Source organism: Cnephaeus nilssonii (genome assembly GCF_951640355.1).
Source record: "Cnephaeus nilssonii genome assembly, chromosome: 20".
Taxonomy (NCBI): domain Eukaryota; kingdom Metazoa; phylum Chordata; class Mammalia; order Chiroptera; family Vespertilionidae; genus Cnephaeus; species Cnephaeus nilssonii.
In genome coordinates this window covers 36,593,418-36,620,561 of record NC_137091.1, presented here as the reverse complement: position 1 = coordinate 36,620,561, position 27,144 = coordinate 36,593,418, and the positions used below count along the sequence as shown (strand labels likewise).

Genomic DNA, 27,144 nt, shown 5'->3' with positions numbered 1-27,144 from the left:
CTACCAACTGACTCATTAAAGCCTTAATGATACTTGCACTGGAATCATATTTTTCCTAATACTCATTAAACAAAATGCACAAATATGAAAATTCATAAAGCTTGTCTGCGTATCAGTTAAAATGAGCTTTAGTACCAGAAATGTGCCGACATCAAAACCAGGATGTGACTCTCAGACATGACTCTGAGCCAAAAAGCCAGACACAGAACAACATGTAGAGTTATGATTCGTATATAGAAAGTTCAAAAATAGGTGAAACAGAACCATGGTATTCAGAGTTGTTCACATGGGTGAGGCAAACTTTCAAAAAGCAAGAAATGGTGACCATGGAAGTCTGAGAAGCAGAGCCTCCTGGGGGCGGGAGAAGCTTCTGGGATGCTGGCAGGATCTCCTTGCTGATCTCAGGTTGACATGAGTGCTTGCTGAACGGTCTATTTACATTTTACGCACTTCTCAGAGCCTTTGTTACATTTCACAATAACAAAGTTTTAAAGTCTTTTGCATTGCATGAATTCTTTTTAAAGACTGTACTGTTGCATTACATACAATTTTATGAAAAAGATATATATGTTTAAAAGTCTTGCCCTAGCTGGTTTGGCTCAATGGATAGAGCGCTGGTCTGCAGACAGAAGGGTCCCATGTTCGATACCTGGTCAGAGCCCAGGCCAGGGTTGCAGGCTCGGTCACCAGTACAGGGCGTGCAGGAGACATCAGATCAATGATTCTCTCTCATCATTGATGTTTCTCTCTCTCTCTCTCTCCCCCTCCCTCCCTCCCTCTCCCTTTCTCTCTGAAATCAATAAAAATAAATATTTTTTAAAAGTCATAGCTGTTTTATATTTAAAGACCCTCTCTGAAGACCTAAAGGCTAGTTTCAAGACTTTGTGTGCAGTGTATATAAACACACACATACCAGTCACTCTTGCTCCCCTGGCTCAAAATTCACTTTTTCTCCTAGAAAAGGTATCCACTTCCCAGAAGGGTAGGGCCACTTCATCTGTTTGCACACAAACATCCTGGGCAGGCTGGGGGAATGTACACTTCCTCCTGGCCAGGGGGAGGGAAGGAGAGCAAGGCTACACACAGCAGCAGTTTTGGACAACTCACCACATGACAGCTGGGGACTGAGGGGAAGGGATCCACACACACCTGAAAGTTCAGGAGGGCTTCAGGGCACAGGGGCTGTGGGGCCAGATGCTGTTAGGAGTGCATCCTGGCCATGCCCCTGCAGTGACACCAGAAGCTCCAGTTTTGACCCTCAACTGGGTGCAAAGCCTCTTCTTGGGCCCATGGACTGGCTGACAGATGGCGAGGGCCTGCAGCTCTATTTGCACAAGACTGTAATCAAACATCCAGCCTCAGGACTGCATGCAGGATGAGTACCCAGGCCAGGGCCAAGGCAGAGGAAGACAGGCCGGAAGTGGGCACTGGGTCCTCAGGAGACGAAGTAGGGCAATGGCTCTCAGGGGGCCCAGGACACTAGGAAGTCAGCCACTCACTCCCAGAACCATAAACTTTTTGTTTTGTTTTGTTTTATGTTTGGAACCTTTCTAAAGGAAATCTGGCAGTAGCTTTCTAAAATGTTCTTATCCTCTGAACCAGTGATGCTACTTCTGGGAATTGATCCCAAATAAATCACACAGATGAATAAAAAAAAAAAAAATCCATGGCATTGGTTATAAAGCACACACACACACACAAAAAAAATCAACCTCAATGTCCAAAAATAGGATAATGGCTAAAGAAATTACTGCACGTCCTATGATGTTAAACATTTATATACACGCAGATGCAGTCATAGAAAAAAGACTAGAAAAATTACGCTAAAAAGTTATCCAAGGTTATCTCTTGGTGCTGGGACTACCAGTCATTTTTGGAAATGTGTTCTTTATACCTTCTTATATTTATTCTAATTACCTTTAAAATGCATGTGTTTTCAAAATCAGGAAAAAACATAAGTCTTCATTTACTTAACTGATTTTCATGCAGCAGATGAACATTTCCTGGGGTCTTACTATGCAACAAAGCAGTGAATGAAGAAGAGCCCTCTCTGCACTCTGGCTAGAGGGGGAGACACACATGAACTGAGTGCACTGACCAAGTACATGTCAATATAAAACAGGAGGAAGGATCGACAAAGGGAAGGAGCAGGGTACTACAGAGTGGGTAGTCAAGGAAGGCTTCACGAAGGGACAGTGTCTAAGCTAAACCCTGAAGAATGCAGAGGTGGCCAAGGAAAGGGGTGATGGTAGGTGAGGAGGACAGATGAACAGCAGGTGCAAAGACCCCGAGTGTTTAGGATTCTGGAGCTGACTTTCACTGCAGGTACAGGACAGTGCGTGATCTGGCTGCCACGTGGATAATGAACACGATGAGAGGCAGATGGTCCCATTGGAAGCTGTAGTAGCTGTCCACATGGGGGCAGGAATGGTGCTGATGCAGAGGTTTGCCAGCTTCCTCATAAGAGGAGGAGCTTAAAAGAATTCAGTCCCCACTGAGTACCAGGTGGCCATGGTGCTGTGCCAGACCTGGTCACAGAGATACAGATCTCTACTCCTGTTCTCTCACTACAGGGGGACAGAGATGAATAAATGAGCCATTTCAGGACAGTATGTTTGGGTGGACAGTCAGTTGGTAGGGATGGATTCAACTTTAAGAAAATGTGGCAATTTTCCAAACAAAAGCCAGCCCCAGCTTCCTTCAGGGTGGGAGGTATCTCAGAGTCCTTCCAATTCAGTTTCACAGACTCACAAATGCTCCTCAGGATACCTGAAGGCAAGGAACATTGCTCCCAATGGGCAGGTAAGGAAACTACACAAAAAATGGTGGCAGTCCTTGACAAGGAGAACTTTGCCTCTCAATCTGAGAACACTATGACCTTTCTCTGTGGGCTGCTACCGTACTGGATACCAGGCTGAATGCTTCATATTTGAGGCCACACAGACTCCAACTGCTCTTCTTTTCTTCCTCAAAAGAGGTCCAAATCTGTTTGGGGAGAGGACGCTCAACCAAAATGCGTGCTTTCCCAGGATCCCTTGCAGCTATGATAATTATGTGTCCCATTCTGGTCAATGAGAGATTAAGTGAATGTTGGCTGGGGGTGTGTGCGAAGGGGCCTCCTGGTAAAGCTACACTTTCCAATAAGAAGACATTGCCCTAGCCGGTTTGGCTCAGTGGATAGAACATTGGCCCTCAGATTGAAGGGTCCCGGGTTGGATTCAGGTCAAGGGCACCTGCCTTGGTTGCAGGCTCAATCCCTGGCCCCACCCTGTCAGGGTGCTTGTGAGAGGCAACCAATCAGTGTGTCTCTCTCACATCAATGTTTCTCTCTCTCTCAGCCTCAGGCCCTTCCACCCTTCTCATAGAAATGTAGATGTGGCAGTCATCTTGTGATCCTGAGGTTGGAAAACCATATGCTGAGGATGGCAGGGCAAGGAGTCAGAAGGAACCCACTCTCCTACACACCCTTTCCTTCCTACACGCAAAAGAGAAACTGTTGTCTTTTTTAAGCCACTGTTTACTGGTTTTCTGTTACTAGTAGCAGAGTACAATCTTAACTAACAAGAGGTACTACCCAGATTTTCATTTAAAGATAAAGAAACTGAAGCTCTGAGAGAGGGGGTCACTAGCCTGCAGTCACATAGAGCCAGGAAGAGATAAAGCTGGAATGTGAGCCTGTGTTCCTAACTACTTCAAAACAGCACCTTGAGCCTTAGTTAAGAGTACTGGTTTTGGAGAAACCTTGGCTTCAATTCACTTCTCCAATTAGAAGTTTGCTTGTCCATCCCCCACAGCAGAAGCATGAACTCCACAAAATGTCGACTCTTTTGCTGCCCATTCTAAACTACCTAGAACAGCACAGGGCTCTTGGCAGGTGGTCAGCACCTCCCTCCTGAAGGAGTAATGACAATGCCTGGGAAGGTCAAATGACTCTTCTGGAAAACGGGACCAGCACCAATGGCTTCACAGGAGGCTACGAGGGTTCAATGAGGAAGAAACATAAAGCATAGGGCATGATGTCCAGTAAGTGCCCAACTATTGGATCCATTATGACCACCACGGAGGCTGCGACCTCCTCTTCCAAAGATCTCTCTGAATGACCAAAAGGATGATCTTTTTTAAAAAAAAACAACACCAAACAACCACTTGGATTCAGCCTGGATGGTGTTGCTCAGTGGCTGAGCACTGACCTATGAACCAGGAGGTCATAGTTTGATTCCTGGTCAGGGCACATGCCTGGGTTGCGGGCTTGATCCCTGGCGTAGGGCATGTAGGAGGCAGCTGATCAGTGATTCTCATCAGTGATGTTTTTATCTCTCTCACCCTCTCCTTTCCTCTCTGAAATCAATAAAAATATATTTAAAAAAACAAAAACAAAAACAAAACAACCCTTGGATTCAAAGGTGTTTTCTCTTCACAAACTAGCTATAACTCACAGGTCAAACACCCCCCCGGATTCCCAACTAATTCCCAAATGTTCAGTAACCAGAGCTGCCTCCCGCCTCGGCCATGGTCTTGTGCTCTGCCTGTAGTAACTGCCATGCTCTTTGTTCTTTTTTTGCTTTTTGTTAGATTTATTTATTGATTTTAGAAAAAGGGAGGAGGAAGGAGGGAAAGAGGGAGGGGGAGAGGGAGAGGGAGAGGGGGAGGGAGAAGGAGAGGGAGAGAGAGAGGGAGAGAGAGAGAATTTGTTGTTTCACTTATTCATGTATTCATTGGTTGATTTTTGTATGTGTCCTCACCAGGGATTGAGCCCACAACCTTGGCATATGGGACGACACTCTGACCAACTGAGCTACTGACCAGGGCGCCTGCCATGCCCTTTGCACACTACTCCTTCCCCTTCCTTAGGCCTACTTCCCAAGCCACCTCCTGGGTGAGACCTTCCCTGACTTCCCTACCTCCATCTGGCTTGGCACCTCTGGGAAGCCCTTGGGACCCTTCCTGCTGAATGTGTGAAAGGCTGTCTACCTGGCATTCACATACATGCATCTACCTGGCCACCCCCACTCCACCACTACAGTTCCTGTGGGCAGGCACCCCACCTACTCACCTGCCTCCACAGGAGTGCTGGCACCTCCAAGAGATGCTCAAGTACATCCGATGAATGGGAGAATGAAATCACACTGTCTAACACATTATATGCCCAGGCACTGTTCTGAGCACTTTAGGTGTATTAACTCACTTGATCCACACAGCAATCTTTTGAGAAAGGTACTATTATCACCCCATTTTACACATGAGGAAAGTAAGGCACAGAATGAAGTAACTTGCCCAAGGTCACACTGCTGGTAAATGGCAAACCTGGGTTCAAATCTTGCAGACTGACTCCAGAGTTCAAACTTATTGCATGAATAAATGTACAAATGTCCATGGCATGAAGAGAGATGCCTGGGGCCGAGCTTGAGTGGAAGGCAAAGCTTACTTCTTAAGCCAGAGCAAACACTCTTGTGACATTCTGCCCCTTTCTATTTGCCTACCTGCCAATATCGGGCTAAAAAAGCCAGACACACATTTTTCCAGCTGAGAAGTCTGCTAGGAGGAAGGGGAAGCTTCCTGATAAGAGTGGTACCATTGTCTTAGCTGGCTGCCTAGTTTCTGTCCTCCTCCTGTGCTGCCCTGACCCACAGGGAACTACATTTCCCAGGATTCCTGGTTAAGTTCAATCAATGGGGGCAGTGGCAAAGGCCTGAAAGGTAGAGGTGGTGAGAAAGAAGCCAGGGTGGTCCTCCCTCTCTTTCTCCACCTTGAACAGCATCTTGAGTAGGGTAGGGGATGCTTCTCTGCCCCTCCTCCCCAACAATGCCCTGGGCACTGGTCATATGCCCCCACCCCTTGTGTCCCTATAGCACTGGTTGCCTCCCTGACCGCTTGGTTTCTTTGTTCCTTCCTCACTCAAGAGTGGACTCTATTTTCCTTACAGATACACCTGCCTTGCCTGCATTTTAGGGGCACCTAAAAATGAAGGGAGCCCTGGCTGGATAGCTCAATTGGTTAGAGTGTCATCTTGCTATGTCAAGGTTGTGGGTTTGATCCCAGGTCAAGGCACATATAAGAATCAATCAATGAATGCATAAACAAGTGGGACAAATCAATGTTTCTTTCTCTCCATGCCCCCCCCCCCCCCAATCTATCTAAAAATGAAGGGAGAAGATGCATTTGGAAAGTGAAAAGCACTACACAAACCAAGGAGTGTTAATAATCTAAAGGCAGGGGGATGTATGAAGCAAGTCTGGCCGTGTGCTAAAACCTGCGGGATCTGATGACAGGTATGTGCCTACGGGCCCTGTGTGCGCTTCTTTCTATCTCTGTAAATGTTTCCATTATTAAAACAAAACTAATGGGTATGAGAAAATAGGTCTCTATTCTTTTAGTTGGGATACAAATGCATAGAAACTTCTTTGAAGGCAATTGGTCAGTTAATTAAATTAAAACTATGCATATCCATGAACCCAGTGATTAGAAAACTAATAGAAGTGCTGGCCCAAGAATCCAAAGCTGCCTGGACAAGGCTCCCCACTGCTTGAGACAGAAGAAAATGAAGACAACCGGAAAGTGCCTTATGAAAGAACCAATGAAATGCATTTTGATACATCCTTATAATACAACCCCAGGTAACATTAAAAAGAATGAAAACACATCTAACATGCTGACAAGGTAAAATGCTCAAGAGACACTCATAAATGACAAAACAAAGCTGTGGAGAAACAGTATTACTGTATCACATTAAAAAATATATATGTGATATCCAGAGGAAAAAGTCTGGTAAACAGTAATAATGACAATATCTACAAATATGAATACTGCACTTATCATGGGCCAGCACTTTGCATGTTATATATGATACTAGAGGCCCATTGCATGAAGAGATTCGTGCCATAGGCCTTCCTTCCCTTGGCTTCCAGCACTGGTTTTCCTCCAGCACCAGGGACCCAGGCCTTCGCTCCGGCTAGAGTCTGCCATCTTCGTCTTCGCTGCAGACTCTGGAGTCTACAGTCTTGTCTTCATTGCGGCACTCCGCTCCTGTAGATCCCTTGGCCCCCCGCCCTACCTCTCATAGCAGGCGTCCTGCCCTGCCTGGCCACTCCGTGCCTGGAGCAGCTGGATGGCCGCCATCTTTGGCCTTCTAATTTGCATACTCACTCTGATTGGCTGTGGACGTAGTGGAGGTATGGTCAATTTACATGTTTGTCTATTATTAGGTAAGATGTTCAGGAAACCCTATAAGGTAGATACAGTTACTGTCTCCATTTTACAGATGAGGAAACTGAGGGTCAGAAATGTCAAACTCACATGTTGAAGTCCTAACCTCCAATACCTCAAAATGTGACTGTATTTGGAGATTAGGCCTTTAAAGAAATAAATAAATAAAAAATAGACCATTAGGGTGTGCTCTAATCCTATCTGACTAGTGTCCTTTTTTTTTCTTGAAAAAAAAAAAAGTGTTTTATTTTTTTTAATTTATTTTAGGGAGAGAAGAAAGAGGGGGAGAGAGATAGAAATATCAATGATATGCCGAAACCGGTTTGGCTCAGTGGATAGAGCGTCGGCCTGCGGACTGAAAGGTCCCAGGTTCGATTCCGGTCAAGGGCATGTACCTTGGTTGCAGGCACATCCCCAGTAGAGGGTGTGCAGGAGGCAGCTGATCGATGTTTCTCTCTCATCGATGTTTCTAACTCTCTATCCCTCTCCCTTCCTCTCTGTAAAAAATCAATAAAATATATTTTTTTAAAAAAAGAAATATCAATGATAATCCCTAGCCGATTTGGCTCAGTGGATAGAGCGTCAGCCTGTGGACTGAAGGGTCCTGGGTTCGATTCTGGTCAGGGCACATGCCCAGGTTGTGGGCTCAATCCCCAGTGGGGGGTGTGCAGGAGGCAGCCAATCAATGATTCTCTCTCATCATTGATGTTTCTATCTCTCCCTCTCCCTTCTTCTCTGAAATCAATAAAAACATGTTAAAAAAAAAGAAATATCAATGATAAGAGAGAATCATTGATTGGCTGCCTTCTGCATGCCTGCTACTGGGGATTGAGATTGCAACTTAGGTATGTCCATGACCAGAATTGAACCGTGACCTCCTGGTTCATGAGTTGACATTCAACCACTGAGCTACCCTGGCCAGGTTGACTAGTGTCCTTGACATAGAGAGATACCTGTGGGCATGTGAGCACAGAGGGATGACCACATGGAGAGGCAGCAATAAGTGGTGCCTGCAAGCCAATGAGAGAGGCCTCAGAAGAAACCAACCCTGTCAGCACCTTGACCTTGGACTTCCAGCTTCCATAAATGGAGAAAATAAATTCTGTTGTTTAAATCACTCAGTCTGTGGTTCTTTGCTATGTATGGCAGTAATACAAACTAATACACTAGGTCACAGAGCCAATAAGTGCTAGAACCAGAATTTAAGTGCACAGGTCATCTGGCTCCAGAGTCCATACTCTTATCAATGTGGCCAACACAGCAAATCGTTTACAATCGTTATTTTATCTCTGGAAAGTGAGGTTGGGGGTGGGTGCAGAGAAAGGAGGAGTAAGATTTTCAATTTTTACCTTCTATCTATAATAATAAAAGCATAATATGCTAATTAGACTGGACAGCTAAACGACCTTCCAGACAAAGCCACAGCGGCAGGCGCCGAGGCAGAGGCGGTTAGGGGAGATCAGGCAGGCAGGCAAGCGATTAGGGGCGATCAGGCAGGCAGAGTGGTTAGGGGCAATCAGGCAGGCAGGCAGAGGCAGTTAGGGGCGATCAGGCAGGCAGGCAGGTGAGTGGTTAGAAGCCAGTGGTCCCAGATTGGGAGAAGTTGCAGACTGGGCTGAAGACAAGACTGCAGACTCCAGAGTCTGCAGCAAAGACGAAGATGGCAGACTCTGGCTGGAACGAAGGCCTGGGTCCCGGGTGCCGGAGGAAAACCGGTGCTGGAAGCCAGGGGAAGGAAGGCCTATTGCACGAATCTCTTTGTGCAATGGCCTCTAGTGTATATATATAAAAGCCTAAGCGACCATCTGACTAATAGCTATGAGGTGCACTGACCACCAGGGGGCAGGTGCTCAATGCAGGAGCTGCTGAGCTGCAGTGACTTGGCAGCTGCAGTTTCCAGGTGACACACCCAGAACCATACAGGAGGGAGCCCGATTCCAGGGTGTGTCACCTGAGAACCACCCTCTCACAATCCGGGACCTCTCAGGGGATGTCAGAGAGCCGGTTTTGGCCTGATCCCTGCAGGCCAGGCCAAGGGACCCCACTGGTGCATGAATCCCTGCACCGGGCCTCTAGTAAATAATAAAGAAAAAACTGTTTTATGTACTCACAACTGTAAACCTATTTCCGCCCCAGCCTGAAAACACGTAGGCCCCAGGATGAAGCTCAAGCTGAAAACCTGAAAACCTGAGTCCCTGATGACAGACATTTGAGCTGCTGATTCTACCCCACCTGATGCCCACCCACTTCTACAATCCAAGATATACTAAATGTCTTTGCCATTTGGCCAGATGATGTCAGCATTATGTTACTTGCAACTACAAGAATCCTAACTGGCCAATAAACTAGGCAGCCATTTTCAAGTGTTTAACAAGGGAAAAATCTCTGCAGGAGGGAAATGGGGCATCTGAGACAGGAAGGGACGACGAATCCCAATGCATGGAGGACGTTTACAGCCCTTCACATGTGATCCACAGAAAAAGTCAGTTGAAGTGTCCTTTGCACACAAGAACTCAGGAAACCTTCCACAGGAGTTTACTTCGTTTCTCTCATTCATCACAAGAAACTGCAGGCAGTTTCCTATGTTCTAATTCTCCTGACAAGGGCAGGGGGTTAGTCTCCAGCTGGCTGGAGCTGAGGATGAGAGATAGGATAAGAAAGCCCAGCCTAGCCCTCCTACGGTGGCTCTGTTCCTGAATCAAAGCTGGGCTCTCTGGATCTGAGCTACCCTAAGATCTGACTGCAGCTGGGCTGTCTGAAATGTTACACAAGGATCTCCGTGAGGAGGCCACAGTGGCCACAGGGCATCATCGCGCCATCAGAATCAAAGCGAAGGTCCGAGTGAGACTACCGGGAGGTCACAGGAACCTGCCTGGAGTTAGCCCTGTGACGCTGGACCAGCGATTTGACTTGAGTTGCTTCATCTATAGAATATGAACAGAAGGGTCCATCTCACAAAACTGTTGAGAGAAAAAAAATTAACACATGTAAAGAATGCAGCCCTTGCCCTGGCTTGGTGGCTTAGTTTGTTGGAGTGTCATCTCATACACCAAAAGGTTGAGGGTTCGATTTCTGGTTAGGGCACATACAGATGCTGTGGGTTCGATCCCTAGTCGGGGTTGTGTACAAGAGTCAACAAATCGATGCTTCTCTCTCACATCAATGTTTCCCTCCCTTCTTCTCTCTAAAAAAAAAAAAAATCAATGGAAACATACCCTCGGGGGAGGATTTACAAACAAACACAACAAACAAAAATGCAGCCCTTCCACAGTGGCTGCACCAGCCTGCATTCCCACCAACAGTGCACAAGGATTCCCTTTTCTCCACATCCTTGCCAACACTTGTTTGTTGGTTTATTTATTGAAGGTAGCCATTCTGATAGGTGTGAGGTTATATCTCATGTGGTTTTAATCTGCATTTCTCTGATACTAGTGACCTTGAGCATCTTTTCATATGTATATTGACTATCTGTATGTATTCTTTGGAGAAGTGTCTATTCATGCCCATTTTTAAATTGGGTTTTTTGTGTTTTTTTTTGTCTTGAGTTGTATGAGTTCTTTATAAATTTTGGATATTAAGTCCTTATCAGATCTATCATTGGCAAATGTGTTCTCTCAATCAGTAGGTTGCATTTCATTTTGTTGGTTTCCTTTGCAGTGCAAAAACTTTTTAGTTTTCAAAAAAAAAAAAAAAAAAAAAGCACAGAGAGGATTCCAAGATGGTGTCCAGGAAGATGGCAATGAGGAAGAGAGTGTGAGGAAGGGAGTGAAAGAGAAGTGTGTGGACATGTGGTATGTGTGTGTGTCTGAGTGAGGGACAGCTAGATCTCACAGGACCATCAGGGGCTGGTGGACCGGGCTCGCATAGCTGGGGAGCCTATGCTACTGCTGTAATCTCTCCTGGAGCGCTGGCTCTGCCACAGAGGCTGCACCATCTTGAAAGGGAGAGCTGCTATGACTGGAATCCCAGACTCACCTCCACCCAGGGTGCTCGGAGACACCACCTGGGATCCCACAGCTGAGGGGACAGGGACCTGCTGCCTCAGTTGCCGACCCACAGACACCGGGACTCCTGCCTCAAGCCTCAAGCCAGCCAGACACTTCAACCCCAGGCACCACCACCGCTGAGCCTTAAGCAGCAGCCCTGGGCACCATGACCACTCCAGCAGCCGCCGCCCATGACCACAGGAGGAGAGCCACCACGAGCGACTGCACGAGGAACAGCCGACCCACAAACCCTACCCCAAGGAGCAGCTGCCGCCCGTGACCACACAAGGAGTGGCTTCCCTGCAACCGCCTGAGGAGCAGCTGCCACCCGTGACCACCAGAGGAGCAGACAGCACCTGCAACCACCTGAGGACCAGCCGCCGCTTGACACCGTGCGACCCGATACCAAACCCACCATTGCAGCCACAGGCCCCACGCAACTCGACACCTATATCCTTTGGTGAGATAAAAAATGAAGAGACAGCCAAAACCGGTTTGGCTCAGTGGATAGAGCGTCGGCCTTCAGACTGAAAGGTCCCAGGTTCGATTCCGGTCAAGGGCACGTACCTTGGCTTCGGGCACATCCCCAGTAGGGGGTGTGCAGTAGGCAGCTGATGGATGTTTCTCATCGATGTTTCTAGCTCTCTATGTAAAAAATCAATAAAGTACATTAAAAAAAAAATGAAGAGAAAGAAGAACAGCCCCCAAAGAAAAGGAGGAATTGCCAGAATGAAACGGAGGCATGCAATATGTCAGAAAAAGAATCCAGAATAAAGGTCATACAGTTCATAAATTGAATGGATGAGAAAAATCAACAACCTATGTAAGAATCAGGAGGAAATAAAGAGTGATAAGCTACAATAAAAAAAAAAAACAATATGGAAACTTTCAACAGTAGACTAGGAGAAGCGGAGGAACGAATTAGCGAATTAGAAGACAGGGAAGCAAAACACACCCAATATGAACTACAATCGGATAAAAAAAAATCAAGACAGAAGGAGAGCCTGAGGGAGCTTGAAATAAAGCAACATATGTATTATAGGGGTTAAGAACGACAAGAAAAGGAGCAAGGGTTAGAAAACCTATTTGAAGAAATGTCAGAAAACTTCTCTGATTTGGGGAAGAAAAAAGTCACAAGCACAGACTACCAAACAAGATGAACCCAAAAGACCCGAACCAAGACACTTCATAATTACAATGGCAAACATTAACGACAAAGAGAGAATCTTTTTTAAAAAAGATCAGTAGCTGTCATGAGAGGAAGGAAGAAAAGGAGACTAGGTGGAACATATGTGAGCCTTAGGGCCTTGAAACTACTCTGTATGGAGGATACATGTCATACATTTGTCAAAACCCAACCCATGTAGAACACAGAGTGAACCCTAATGGCAACTATAAACTTCAGTTAATAATGATGTATCAACAATGGTTCAGTTGTAACAAATGTACCATATTAATACAAGATGGAAGTAATAGGAAAACTGTGTGGTGGAGACAGAGGGAGTTTGGGAACCCGGTACTTTATAATTTTCTGTAAACCTAAAACTGCTGTAAAAAACAAAACAAACAAACAAACAAACAAACAAACAAAACCTGGCCAGTGTTGCTCAGTGAATAGAGCACCGGCCCAGGTATCAAAGGCTCTCAGGTTCAATTCCGTCAAGAGCACGTACCTGGGTTGCAGGTTCAATCCCTGGTCCTGTTAGGGTGTGTATAGAAGGCAACCAACCTACCTGTCTTTCTCACATTGATGTTTCTTTCTCCTCTCTTTCTCTCCACTCTCTAAAAACCAATGGAAAAAATATCCTCAGGTGAGGATTAACAAAAAAACAAAACAAAAAGCCCTCTCTCTTGAACCTGCTCCCATCAGCCATTTGTCCTTCACATCTGCCGAACCAGTAGTCATCTCTGGGCCCTCATCTGCCTCCTTCCTCTGCTGGCCTCAGGCTCCATGTTCTCCCTCCTCCTGCCCCCACCCCCACCCAACCCGCAACCCCACCCTTTGCTGTTTCCTGACCGTCTCTCTGAACAGCTTCTCTCTTCTCTATCCACACCCTCCCTTGGTGATCTCATCTGGTCCCTGGCTCTAAATACCATCGCTTTCCTGAGGACTCTTATGTTTCCATCTCCAGCCTGGATCTCTCCCCTCAACTCGAAACTTGAAGAGCTCACGCAGCTGTGTTCTTGATTCTTCACAGCACTTTCAACTTCTCCATGCAAATGTTCTCTCTGTGCTCAACTCAATGCCTTCACTTATTCACCTGGTGTTCAGGCCAAACCCTTCTGTGTCATATTGACACCCACTCCATTCACACTTACTGTCAACTCCACCTTCAAAGTAAGATTAAGATTCACCCTTCCCCTCTCCCCTATCTCCTGCCTAGACCTATTAGGAGCTTCCTCCCCAATCTCCTGGCTATCACCTCTGCTCCCACACACAGCCAGAGGGCCTCTGTAAATGTGAGTCAGATCACGTTCCTCCTCAGCTCAGAACCCTCCCACTGTACATTTGGGAAAAGGCCTCACATGTCATTCTCTGACCTCATCTCCTACCATTTTGCCTTTTATTTTAGCCACTGAGGTCGGTGTACAATGGTATCTCACTATGGTTACCATTTGCATTTCCATGATTATGATTAAGGATGATGAAGTACTTTAAATAATAATAATAATTATTATTAACATTTACACAGCATTCATTACGTGCCATGCACTATGCTAAGTAGTTTATATATACAGCTGCATACTCCCTTTCCAACCTCTTAGGCCAGATATGTTTCAGAGTTCTGAATAATTAGGATTTTATTTTATTTATTTATTTTTAACTAGGGGTCCAGTGCACGAATTCATGCACCTTGAAAGGAACTGTGGGTAGCGAGGCTGCAGTGGGCACAGGGGCGGGTCTTGACCCATCCTCCACGCCCCAGCCTGGCCCCTCCCGCCATGGCCTCTGGTCCCCTCTCTGGAGGCAACCCCGCTCCCACCACCACATCGCTGCTCCCACAGGCTGACAGCGCCGGCCCCACTCACACTCACTGCCGGCGCAGAGTGATTTGGGCCAGTGCCATCAGCAAGTGTGAGCAGAGGCTGCTGCCCCAATCGCCCCTCAGGAGCAGGGGGAGGTGGAGAAGCTCTGAGGGGTGATCAGGGCCGGCAGCCGCCACTCACACCCGCTGATGGTGCTGAGTGATCTGGACTGGCGCTGGCTGCCGGCTGCCGGCTGCGGGTGCGAGCAGGGCCATCGCCAGCAGCAGGTGCTAGAAGTGGCTGCCAGCCCTGATTGCCCCTCAAGGGCAGGGGGAGGTGGGAGAAGCCCTGAGGGGCAACTGGGGCCAGCAACTGCCACTCGCACTCACTGATGGTGCTGAGCGATCGGGGCCGGCGCCAGGCACCAGCAGTGGGTGTGAGTGGTGGCTCGGGCACCAGCAGCAGGTGTGAGCTGGCCAGCACTGGCACCAGGTGTGAGCGCTGGGCAGGACCTCGGCATGCGGGAGCAAAGAATTTTCAGTAACCACCAGAGGCTTGCCCCAATGACAGTGACCAGGGCTCTGCCTTGGTCTGGCGTCCCCACTCACCTGATCCACCATCCCGTCAAGGCCGACACCCGCCATATTCTGCATGTGCCCCCTGGTGGTCAGCACATGTCATGTTCGGTTGTTCCACCATTCAGTCTATTTGCATAATAGGGATATATATATATATATATATATATATATATATATATATATATATAATCTTTATCTTTTTGGCATGAGCCTTATTTTATTTAATTTCTTTGTTGTTGTTAATCCTCACCTAAGGATATTCTTCCATTGATTTTTAGGGAGAGGGAAAGACAGAGAGAAATATCTATCTGAGAGAAACACATCAATTGGTTGCCTCCTGCACTCACCCTGACCAGGGCTGGGGCTGGGGAGGGGCCTGCAACCAAGGTACGTGCTGTTGACTGGAATCGAACCTTTTGCTCTATCCGCTGAGCCAAACTGGCTAGGGCTGGACAATTAGGATTCTAGAAAGGCAATATATAGCCTATACTCTGGCGGGTCTGAGGAAGTATCCGCACACAGATATTTCTGCAGTGAAGATAATCTGTCTGTTTGGATCATGTTCCACCTAGGATTGTGGATCTGTATTAAATCCCTGAATCCCCACAAACACTCTATTTTATAAATGGGGAAACTAAGGCATCAGAAGGCTTTGTGCCTTGGCCACACTCAGAGAGGTAGAAAGGGACTGCGATTACAACACAGGTCATTTTATAAAAAAATATTTTTTATTGCCCTAGCTGGTTTGGCTCAGCGGATAGAGCATTAGCCCACAAACTAAAGGGTTTCAAGTTCGAGTCTGGTAAAGGGCAGTTCCTTGATTGCAGGCTTGATCCCCAGCCCTGATTTGGGGGCTGTGCAGGAGGCAAGCAATTGATGTCTATGTCATATCGATGTTTCTCTCTCTCTATCTCTCCCCTTCCCTTCCACTCTCTCTAAAAATCAATGGGGAAAATATCCTTAGGCTAGGATTAACAGCAACAACAAAAATATGTGCCATGGGAAGAAAGTAAACTGACCTGTGTCTCAGGCCACATAAGGGTGTCTCCTGCGCAACAGACCTTCCAGTGTAGACAGTCAAACCCGGGACCCTTTAGTCCACAGGCACACACAATTTGCATATTCCCTCTTTATTAGATATAATATACAAACACTAGTGACCGGTGCACGAAATTCGAAATTCATGCACATTAAAAGGGAATTAATTAGAGAAAATATTTTAATATTGCTATTTGCACTTTCTCTATAGTGTCAGAGATGAAAGAAAATTAGTAAAATGTATATGAAAATCTTCCTCCTGTCAGAGTCTGGGGCATGCCATGGGAACCAGAGTCAAGTCCCCACCCACCCACGTGTGCCTTAAAATCGCAGTCCCAGCTGGCCCCACCCCCGTCAAGCCCCGCCAGGTGGAGGGCACGGCCCCATCAAGCCCCGCCAGGTGGGGGGGGCGCAGCCCCAGGTTCCCCTGTCCGGCACTGGGGCAGGGTGTGTGGCCTGAGGTCCCGCAGCCCGGGCCGGGGCAGTGGGCACACTTTGAGGTTCCCTGTCAAGCCCTGCAGGTGGGAGGTGCAACCTGAGGTCCCCTGTCAAGCCCTGCCAGGTGGGGGGCATGGCCTCAGGTCCCACAGTCCGGCACTGGGGACACGGCCTGAGGTCCCCTGTCAAACCCCACCAGGTGGGGGCACAGCCTCAGGTCCCCTGCCCGGCTCAGCGCCATGCAGCCTCAGGTCCCTGCTGATTGCTCGTTAAGGCTCGTTACGGGAACTCAGTGTCCACTGTGGGTGCAGCCATCTTGTGTTATGGGATCCCCACCTCTGCTGTGGGTACAGCCATCTTGTGTTACGGAATCCCTACCTCCGCTGTGAGCGCAGCCATTTTTGTTATGGCATGAGGATCAATTTGCATATTCCCTCTTTATAAGATAGGATTTCAGAGAAAGGAAGGGAGAGATAGAAACATCACCTTAAATGCTTTAAGGTAAAAAAAAAAAAAAAAAAAAAATTAAATGCTTTAAGGTGAAGGCAGTAAGTATCACAGACAGCAGAGCTGTTAGTAGTAGGGAGAGAGAATCACTGATTGGCTGGCTCTGGCATGCTCCCTACTGGAGATTGAGCCTGCAACCCAGGCATGTGCCCTGACTGGAATCAAACTGTGACCTCCTGGTTCCTAGATCGATGCTCAACCACTGAGCCACACCAGCTGGGGTGACTTTTTTTTTTAAACATCAAGCAAGTATGACTTGGATAATCAGACAGGCAAGCAAACAATGGGAGCTTTATAATGGGAAACTCACCCAAGAAACATGATAAAGTAGCAGTCCTCATTCTTGCCGCACCCTAGAAACATCTGGGGAGCTTTAAAAAAACAGCATGCACCTGGTTCTACCCTCAATGAGTCTAATGAATTGGGTGGGGCCCAGGCCTGGGAGTTTCTTAAAGCTCCCATGTGACTCTAATGTGCAGCAACAATGAGAATAGGTATCAAAGCAACATTTTTCAAAACTGTCTACAGAACATATTAGTAAGCGTGTTTTAGAAAAAAAAAATGATTTTATAATCAAAGAAGCAGGTTTCTTTCCTGTAAGATTTCTCAGAGCCTGTAAAATGCAAATGTGCCCCATGACTTTTACAAGCAGAAGACATAGTACATAGTGGACATCTGTGTGTGTGTGCTGAGTGTTCCTTCTTTCAAGCAGCCATGCTGTTAGCAAGCCCTGTCCAGTCTACCTCCTAACGGCCCTTCCACAACCCCCCACTCTCCCTGGCCTGGTCTTGTCCTCCCTGCTCTCCCATCTAGACTATGGCAGCTGCCTCCTCCCTGTTCTCCCACTGGCCCTACAATTCGTTGCCCACAAGGGTAGGCTAGCAGATCCTTGTGGCATACAAGTTTGAAAAACTTCTGTTCCTACCTGAGACTTCCTGCAGTGATACCAACTGCCCCCTTATGACTGTGGAAAGGACCTGCTTTAAGGTGAAGGCAGTAAGTTTCACAGACAGCAGAGTTGTTAGCAGCATAAATCTGGGATCTTGATGCCATTGTTGAGCTGTCATGTTATTAGCCTAGAAAGAGGCCCAATGAACCCTTAGACTTGGAGTTGGTTTCCTGATGGTTTAAGCCAATTCAAATGGGGTTTTCTGTTATGGGTAAGCCCACAGCAGCCAAACTATATGCTTTTAAATTACCCTATTTATTGTTTTAAAAATATTTTTATTGATTTCAGAGAGTAAGGGAAAGGGAGATAGAAACATGAATGATGAGAGAGAATCATTGATCGGCTGCCTCCTACATGCCCCACACTGGGGATCGAGCCCACAATCCAGGCATGTGTCCTGACCGGTAATCAAACCCCGGACCCTTCAGTCCGCAGGCCGACGTTCTATCCACTGAGCCAAATCAGGTAGGATGGTTATAAGTTTCTTACCAAGTAAGGTGGCCTTAATTATTTGTTTTTCTTTTTTTAAGTAAATTTTATTGATTTTTTACAGAGAGGAAGGGAGAGAGATAGAGAGTTAGAAACATCGATCAGCTGCCTCCTGCACACCTCCCACTGGGGATGTGCCCGCAACCAAGGTACATGCCCTTGACGGGAATCGAACCTGGGACCTTTCAGTCCACAGGCTGACGCTCTATCCACTGAGCCAAACGGTTAGGGCTATTTGTTTTTCTTGTAGAATGCCAGCTCCATGAGAGCAGAGACATTTGTCTGTCGTGTTCACTGCTATGTCCCTACTACCTGAAACACTGCCTGCCAAGAGCAGAAACTCAGCATTCCTTGAACGAATAATGGAGCTCATTTAATTCTTTCAACAGTTCCAAACGGCAGGTGTTACAAATACCAAACTCCTCCCCACAGCCATGCAGACTCTGCATGGTCTGCCCCCGACCACCTCGCCCATCCATGATCCTACAGTTAAGGTTGTCTGTCTTCCAGTTCCTTTGCAGAGTCAAGCTCCTCCCTATGTCCAGGACTCTGCTAATTCTGTTCCCTCTACTGGGAATGCTCCTCCCTTTCCATTAAAACCTACTCATCCTTCAGGCCTCCTCTCAAATGGCAGTCCTCATGACAGACATCTCCCGACCAATCCAAACATGCGAGGCCGCCCTGGGATATGCTTTCACCACTCCTCCATCAAGGCACTTAGCACAGATGTAATTACAGAGCTGCTTCCATAATTACATTCTTAGATTTTGTTTCCTCCACTGAACCCTATGAGCTCCAGGAAGTCAGGAATTCCTTTGTATTTCCAGAGCCCTTAGAAAACCTGGCACATAGTAGGTGCTTAAATAAAAACCACACCTATCTCTTGTGTTCAGGATATTTACTGCTCACTGAATAACCCCCCACATTTCCAGCCCCTTGTAGTTGGGCAGGGTCACACAACTAATTCCAGGGGTGAGCAGAAATGAACTGTGTCACTCTCTAAGTTCTGCTGTGTGACCTTCTAGGTGCCTTGTGCAGTGGTGACCCTGGAGGCTGTGATCCAGTCATGAGGCTTTAAGACAGGGAGCCTGTTGGTCTGAGGCCCTGATGTATGACGTGAAGCCCCACCCTGATCTACTTTATGCCCTAAGTAAGAAATTGACATCTGGCCCTGGCCGGTTTGGCTCAGCAGATAGAGTATCAGCCTGTGGACTGAAGGGTTCTGGGTTCAATTCTGGTCAAGATCACATGCCTGGGTTGAGGCCTCGACCCCCCAGTAGGGGCCATGCAGAAGGCAGCCGATCAATGATTCTCTCTCATCATTGATGTTTCTCTCTCTCTCTCCCCCTCTTCCTTCCTCTCTGAAATCAATAAAAATATATATTTAAAAAAAGAAGAAAGAAATTGACATCTGTTGTGTCCCAACCTCCAAGATTTCAGGTTTGATTTATTACCACAATAGAATCCTGCATATCATTGGCAGTCCTGGGAATAAATGAAAGCAGCTAGAGGAAGAGGAAATTGTGATCATAGATTGGGAGGTAAGGAGCAAGCCAGTGGCCTCCAGCTGCCAGTAATGAACTTCAGTGAAAGGATGAGGGTGAGCCTGGCCAGCATGATTCAGTGGCCTATGACCTATGAACGAAGAAGCCACGGTTCGTCCCCAGGGGCGTGCAGGAGGCAGCTGATCAATGATACTCTCTCTCCTCACGGATGTTTCTATTTGTTTCTCTCTTTCTCTCTCTCTTCCCCCTTCATCTTTGAAATAAAAAATATAATAATAATTTTTAAAAAGGATGAGGGTGATATAGAACAGCTACAGATATTCTTTGACTTATGATGGGGTCATGTCCCAATAAATTCAGCTTAAATATGGTAAGTAAAAAATGCATTTAATACACCTAACCTACTAAACACCATATCGCAGCCTCACCCACACTATATTAGTCTACAGTTGGGCAAAATCATCTCATGGCCACTGCCCGGCATAATGAGAGCATCTTACACCACATATTGCCAGACCTGGAAATGACAAAAATTCAAAATTTGGAGTATGGTTTCTACTGAATGCATATCGCTTTTGCACCACTGTAAGTCAAAAAATTGTAAGTCAAACCATCATAAGTCGGGCTGATCTGTACTCCCTGGGGAATCACCACTTTCAGTTCCTGATGCAGCAGATGAAAGGACCCAGAGCCCTGGCTTCCTTCAGACAGAGCTTGCCTTGGAGGTCCTCATCAAACACAGCTCCTTAGGAATCACAACTAAATCTCAGCCCTGGGGGTGGGAGGAGGATGCTCAGAAGCCCTAATACCCTGGAAAACTCTATTAGCTGGAGGAAGCTGAACCAGCAAGGCTGCATGAAGGGCCTGCACTAATTCAGGCTGACAGCCCTTCTCTGCCCTCCCAGCTCCCTCCCAGAGAATAAACCATACTGTCAGGTCTAATTTGGGACTCAACTGATGGACTGAGCAGAGCATCTATGCATTCTGGCCACAGAGGTCAAGAGCAGCCCATGTGTTAGAAGCCAGTGCTGAGAGGCCTGGGAACTAGATGGAAAGGGGTGAGATGACGACAGCTTCAGGTTTCCAAATAGACCAAAGAAACTCCTGTCTTCTGCCATGAAATTTCTGGCCCAGGACTCAACTCCACAAGCCCTGTTTCCAGAGAACAGTTCTATCATATCCAGGCACTATGCAAGCTTGGGCTGGACATAAGGTAAATACTCGTATGTGGTGAATGAACAATCACAACAGCACCAGCTAAAGTTTATTATCTTACTAGAGGCCCAGTGCATGATTTAATCATGCACCTGGTGCACCAGCGGGCTGGCTGTCCGCCGGTGCCCCAGGCCTTCCGAAAGCCTCCGGCGCTGCGGAGGCTTTCGAAAGGCCTTGCGCCGGAGCAGACAGCCGGGCAGGTCCCCCGCTTTGGCCTTTGATCGCGGGGGACCTGGCCGGCTGTCCGCCGGTGCCCCAGGCCTTCCGAAAGCCTCCGGCTGCTGCGGAGGCTTTTGAAAGGCCTTGCGCCGGAGCAGACAGCCGGCCAGGTCCCCCGCTTTGGCCTTTGATCGCGGGGGACCTGGCCGGCTGTCCGCCGGTGCCCCAGGCCTTCCGAAAGCCTCCGGGGCAGCCATGGCACAGACGCTGAGCTCGCGGTGCCACTGGCGCCGCGAGCTCAGCGTCCTGCTGCCCAATCAGCTACCCCGGCCACCCTGAGTCCCGCCCCCTGCGCCTCCTGCTGGCCCAATCGTGGGCGTAGCGGAGTGATGGTAATTTACATATTACCATTTTATTATGTAGGATGGGCTGGTGACTAAGCTGCCTAACCCCTGACATGTAGTAGGGGCTAATGAATGTAAGCACGGTCATCACCACCAGCTCATCTATTATGATTACTCTGTACCAGACATTTTTTTTAAGTACTTGAGAATTGTAATCACATTTTAATTCTCCAGACAACCTTAGGAGAAACAGCCTAGTGCCTAGCACAGGACCAGAAATGGGATATGCTGTCAATGTTTGTTAAGTGGATGCGTTAATGGATGGATGGAAACCTAAGTCCAAATTCTTTATATAAAGGAAGGGAGTGGAGATTCAGAAAGGAAAACTGCTATCTATTCCTCCTATAAGACCCAAAGATGCTTCCAGGAGTCCTCCCAGAACCCTAAGCAGGGCTGGGCACCTCCTCTGGACTCCCACTGTCCCCTGGATTCCCCATACAACCCTGACCACTATGAGCTGTCACTGAGGGCTGCCTCCCTCACTAGATGAAGAGCCCAGTGAGTGCAGGACCACCCAGGCATGAAGCTGTCTCAGCCACACCTCATCACTTACAGAGACAGGCACAGAGGAGGCACATGCTAAATGTTGTTGAGTCGACCAGCAGTACCCAAAGAAAGGAAAAACCCCAAGGCCAGACACCTCATTCTGGGAAGAATAATGAAAAGTACAGATACAATTTGTTTGGGGAAAGGGAGGCCAAGAGAAGTCTTCTCAGCCATTTGCAAGTCTTGAAGAGCAGCCAGGAAGACAAGTCGCTGGTGCTGCTCACCAGACTGGACCAGAACTAGTGAGAGGTAGTTACACAGAGCAGATATGATTCACAAGAAAAGTTTTTAATGATCAAAACTTCCCCAAAGTAAAACATGCTGTTCTCTTCCTCCCTCACTGAAGAATTTAAACTGAGGTCAGAGAGCTAGCCGTCTGGGCATCCAGGTCCTCTGTGAAGGCAACGAAGCATAGTGGCCAAGAGTCAGGGCTGTGGAGACAAACTGCAAAGGTCCCCACCCTGGCTCCTCTACTTGGCAAATGACTTCACCACTCTGTGCCTCAGTTTCCAAGCCATTTCTATGGGGAGATCATAGCAGCAACTTAATAAGCTGGGTGTAAGGAAGGACTGAATGAGATCATGCACGAAAGTGCTTACAGCAGGGCTTGGCGCAGTCTACACCCACCAATGTTAATTATTATTGTTTTCCTTCCCCTGTAGAGCCAGGCACTGCTGGCTGCAAACCCTCAATTCGCTCTTTCTTTGGCTTCCTCCTCAGGAGAGGCTGAGAAGCTAAATGAAATTTCCCGCCCTCCTTAGAGCTAGGGGAGGCCATGCGACCCATTCCTGGCCAATGAGATGTAAGTGGAATCATCTGTGGGGAATCGGGGAGTGCTTAAGCAGTCCAGAACTGAAAAACACATCTTGCTGGAGTTGAGCCTCCCTCTCCTTGTTCTGGCCGGAGCTGCAGCAGCAACCTTGTAACCATGAGGGGAAGGCCAAGCAAATCAGAGGTTCCAGCCTGAACATCACTCAGCCTAGCCTCTCAACTAATGGTAGCCAAGTTACCTCCAGGTTTATTGTGATGGGAGAGAAATCAATCCTCATTTGTTTAAGCTGCTGTGAGCTAGGCTGTCTGTGTTTGCACCTGAAAGCATTCCTGGCTGATGCACCCACCATGACACAAATGGCTCGGAGCACACGTCCGTGGTAATCATTTGTCAAACTCAGTTCAGTTTCCTGGTTGAGAACCCCAAATCTAGAGGAGAAAGAGTGAAAGACTGAGCCAGAACAGTGTTTACCAAAAAGCTCAGTCACTGTGTTCTACCCTTCCTTTTCAGCTACATCTGCCCCATCTGTATATTTATTCAATACTAGAGGCCCAGTGAACAACATTCGTGCACTGAGGGGTTGGGGAGGGGGGTCCCTCAGCCCAGCCTGCACCCTCTCACAGTCTGGGACCCCTTGGGGGTTCTTAGTGCTGCTGGGGAGGCGGGAGAGACTCCTGCCACCTGCACTGCACTCGCCAGCCATGAGCCCGGCTTCTGGCTGAGCGGCAACTCCCCTGTGGGAGCGCACTGACCACCACGGGGCAGCTCCTGCATTGAGCATCTGCCCCTGGTGGTCAGTGCACATCATAGTCATTGGTTGTTCCACGGTTCGGTCAATTTCCATATTAGCCTTTTATTATATAGGATTTTCTTTAAATCAACTTACTTTTACAGTTTTATATATATATATATATATATATATATATATATACACACATACATACACACACACACACACATATACATATATATACGCATATATTTAAAAAGAAATCTGCATTACCACTAAAATGCAAAATAGGAGTCCTTTATTACAAAAGTAACTCAATAAATAAATACAATGAAAACAAAATATATTCATCCACATACCACTAGAAATTACCTGATACACCGTAATTTGAGTGCAATGGACTAGCAAGAATTCCTAATTTTTGTCTTCTACTGGGGAAACACTATCAGAAGATTTGGCAACACTAGGCATTTCCACAGTGCGACAGTGAGCTACAGGTAAATAGGAGCTACTGCTTAGAGAGGAGACACATTTTTCAGTTTGCTATGAATCCTGGAACACTGATCCAAAGTGAGATAATTTGTTTAGATTTCCCACTGGGTGGTGGAAAAATTAGGTTGGACACCTGCCTTACTCCCTCCATTCAGGGCCTCCTAAGAGAGACCTTTCCAGATCATCTTGTCTAAAATCACGCTGGTTATGCCCAGTTAGTCCCCTTCCTGCTTTACTTATTTCTGTAGTTACTTGTCCCCACACAACTTACCCTGTGTTCACTTGTTTGTTTATTTTTATGTCCAGTAGAATGTCAGAGAAAGGATTTTATCTATTTTGTTCATTCCTGAATTCCTGTGCCTGGAACACACCAGTAGGTGCTCAATGCTTATTTTTTCAATAAAGGAAAGAAGCAAATGCATGAGCAAATGAGACCCCATCTTCTACTTTCCAGTTCCCTATGGCCCGAAGGCTTACCTTGTGGAAAATTGCTGGTTCTTCTGAAGTCTGAGAGGCAATACCAGAAATTCACTCAGAATTGGGACCAATACCAGAAATTCACTCAGAATTGGGACCTTTCATGAATATGTTAGGATAAAATGAATATTTGAGGCCACACAGAAACATGTTAACCAAAAACTGAAATTAATGAGAACAGGCCTTCCCTTCAGAATTAATTATATGAACAATTAATAAATGTAGAAGAAATAAGGGACATACAAAAATCACCATTAGGTAACTACCATAGTAATAAATGTTGCAGGCAAGATGCACGCCAAAATGAGTGGGAGGAAGTCTGAGGAGAAATATGCATAGTTTCAAAGTACCTGCCCCAAGATATGTATCAATTACAAAGGGAAAAACAGTCACTTTACAGTAGAGAAATCAGGAGATTAAAAATGGTGGCAGAATAAGCGGATGCTGCATGGACACGCTTCCAGGACCAAATTGGAATTACAACTAAAATACAGAAAAATTTCCTGAATATAAATGGAAGACTCGCTAGAGAGGACTTTGATAACCAAGGATGGAAAGTGAAGACTGGTAGGAGGTGTGAAAAGGCTGGTCAGGCTCCCATAGACAGCAACTGAAGGTCCAGAGAGATATTTCAACTGTGGGGGGTTGCCACTGAGAACTCTGTGGTCTAATCCCCAAGCTGGGCCCCACAGTAGAGAGCACCAGAACTGAGAAGGGTACCCACATGGCTGTGAAAAGCAGTAAGGCTGCTGTCTGCCAGGGAGAGATGGCTGGAAATGCAGGCACCCTTTAAAGGGACAATGCACAAAATTCCATGTGGAGACACTCACCGTGTGCTCCAACAGAGGGAGGGCAGAGTGGACTGCAGCTGTGTCAGCAGAAGCCAGGGTTGGGGAATCTAGGGTTAGAGCTCAGAAGGCAGGCACTCCTCTTTCCTGTGCTGAGTCATTCCCTCATGCTATGGAGATCATCTTTCTCATGAATACAGTTACTAGACAGGCAGCTTTGCCTGAGGGAAGACAGTTGACCCACCCTATTGGAAAACCCCTTGCCACAGTGTGGAGTGTCTGAGGCCTGTAAAGAGACTGAGAATAACAACTACCCTCCAGGTAGAAGCAATTGCCCCACCCAGTTAAAAAACTCTCACCTTGGCTGTGGATAATTGCCTGAGGGCTATTCAAGATGAAATAGCCAGAGGCAGTCTGTAGCCAAAGGCAGTCTCTGAAGGCTTTGAGTCTTTGCCTGATCTAATTAGTCAGAAACAGCGTTTGACACTGTCCTGCACTAGAGATTGAGAGGCGCAGCTGATCTACCTAATACATAGTCACAAATCTGAACAGTCAGCCAAAATGAGGAAACAAAAAAACAACCCTCAAATGGAAGAACAAGAGAACTCTCCAGAAGAAGAGATAAATGAAATGGAAATAAGAAATTTATCTGATAGAGAGTTCAAAATAATGATGGTAAAGATAATCAACAGCATGAGAAAAGACACAGTTACCAACTATGGTAAACAAAGATGGGTTACCAACTATGAAAACAGAAATAAAGAATGACATAGCACAAATAAAGAACACATTGGAAGGAATACACAGCAGATTGGGGGAAGCTGAGGAACAGATCAGTAAATTAGAGACAGAAATGAAAAAATCACTCAGAGAACCAGAAAGAAAAAACAATTAAAAAACAGGAGGACAGCTTAAGGGGGCCATGGGACACGTGAAACATAACAATATTCGAAGAGCAAGTGTGTCAGAAGAGGCAGAAAGGGAGAAAGGGATAGAGAACGTGTTTGAAGAAATAATGGCAAAAAACTTCCCTAATGTGGTACAGGAAAAAGCCACACAAGTTCAGGAGGCACAGAGAGACCCAGGCAAGAAGACTCTTAACAGGCCCATGCCCAGACACATCATAATTAAAATGCCAAAAATTAAAGACTAAGAGAGAATCTTAAAGGCAGCAAGAGAAAAGCAAACTGTTACCTACAAAGGAGTTCCCATAAGGCTGATACCTGATTCTCATCAGAAACAATACAGGCCACAAGATTACTATATTGAGCAAGGCTATCATTCAAAATAGATGGTCAAATAAAGAACTTCCCAGACAAAAAAGGCCAAAGGAGTACATCACCACCAAGCCAGCATACAAGAAATGCTAAAGGGACTTATGTAATAAGAAGAAATAGAGAGAGAAACCTAGGCATACAGAATTAAAATGGCAATAAGTAAGTTCCTATCAATAATAACCTTAAATGTAAATGGATTAAATGCTCCCATAAAAAGACATAGGGTAGCTGAAAAACATGACCCAACTATATGCTGTCTACAAGAGACCCACCTCACAACAAAAGACACACACAGGATGAGAGTGAAGGGATAGAAAAAAAAATTCCATTGAAAAGAAAAAAAAAGCTGGAGTAGCAATACTCATATCTAACAAAATACACTTCAAAATGAAGGTCATCACAAGAGACAACAAAGGTCACTCCATAATACTACAGGAATCGATGCAAGGATATAACCTTGGTAAACATATATGACCCAATATATGGGTCTAGAGGACTTTAAGGGAGAAATCAACAACAATACAGTCACATTAGGGGATTTTAACACCCTGCTGACTTCACTGGAGAGATCTTCCAGATAAAAACTTAACAAGGAAACAGTGACTCTAAAGGACACACTGAATC

At 46.6% G+C, this 27,144-nt stretch overlaps 1 protein-coding gene across 5 annotated transcripts in view; it reads right to left on the bottom strand.

Moving 5' to 3' along the window:
- Positions 1-27,144, bottom strand: part of SIPA1L3 (signal induced proliferation associated 1 like 3) — a 246,732-nt gene that overhangs the window by 116,056 nt on the left and 103,532 nt on the right. The window lies entirely within an intron of this gene.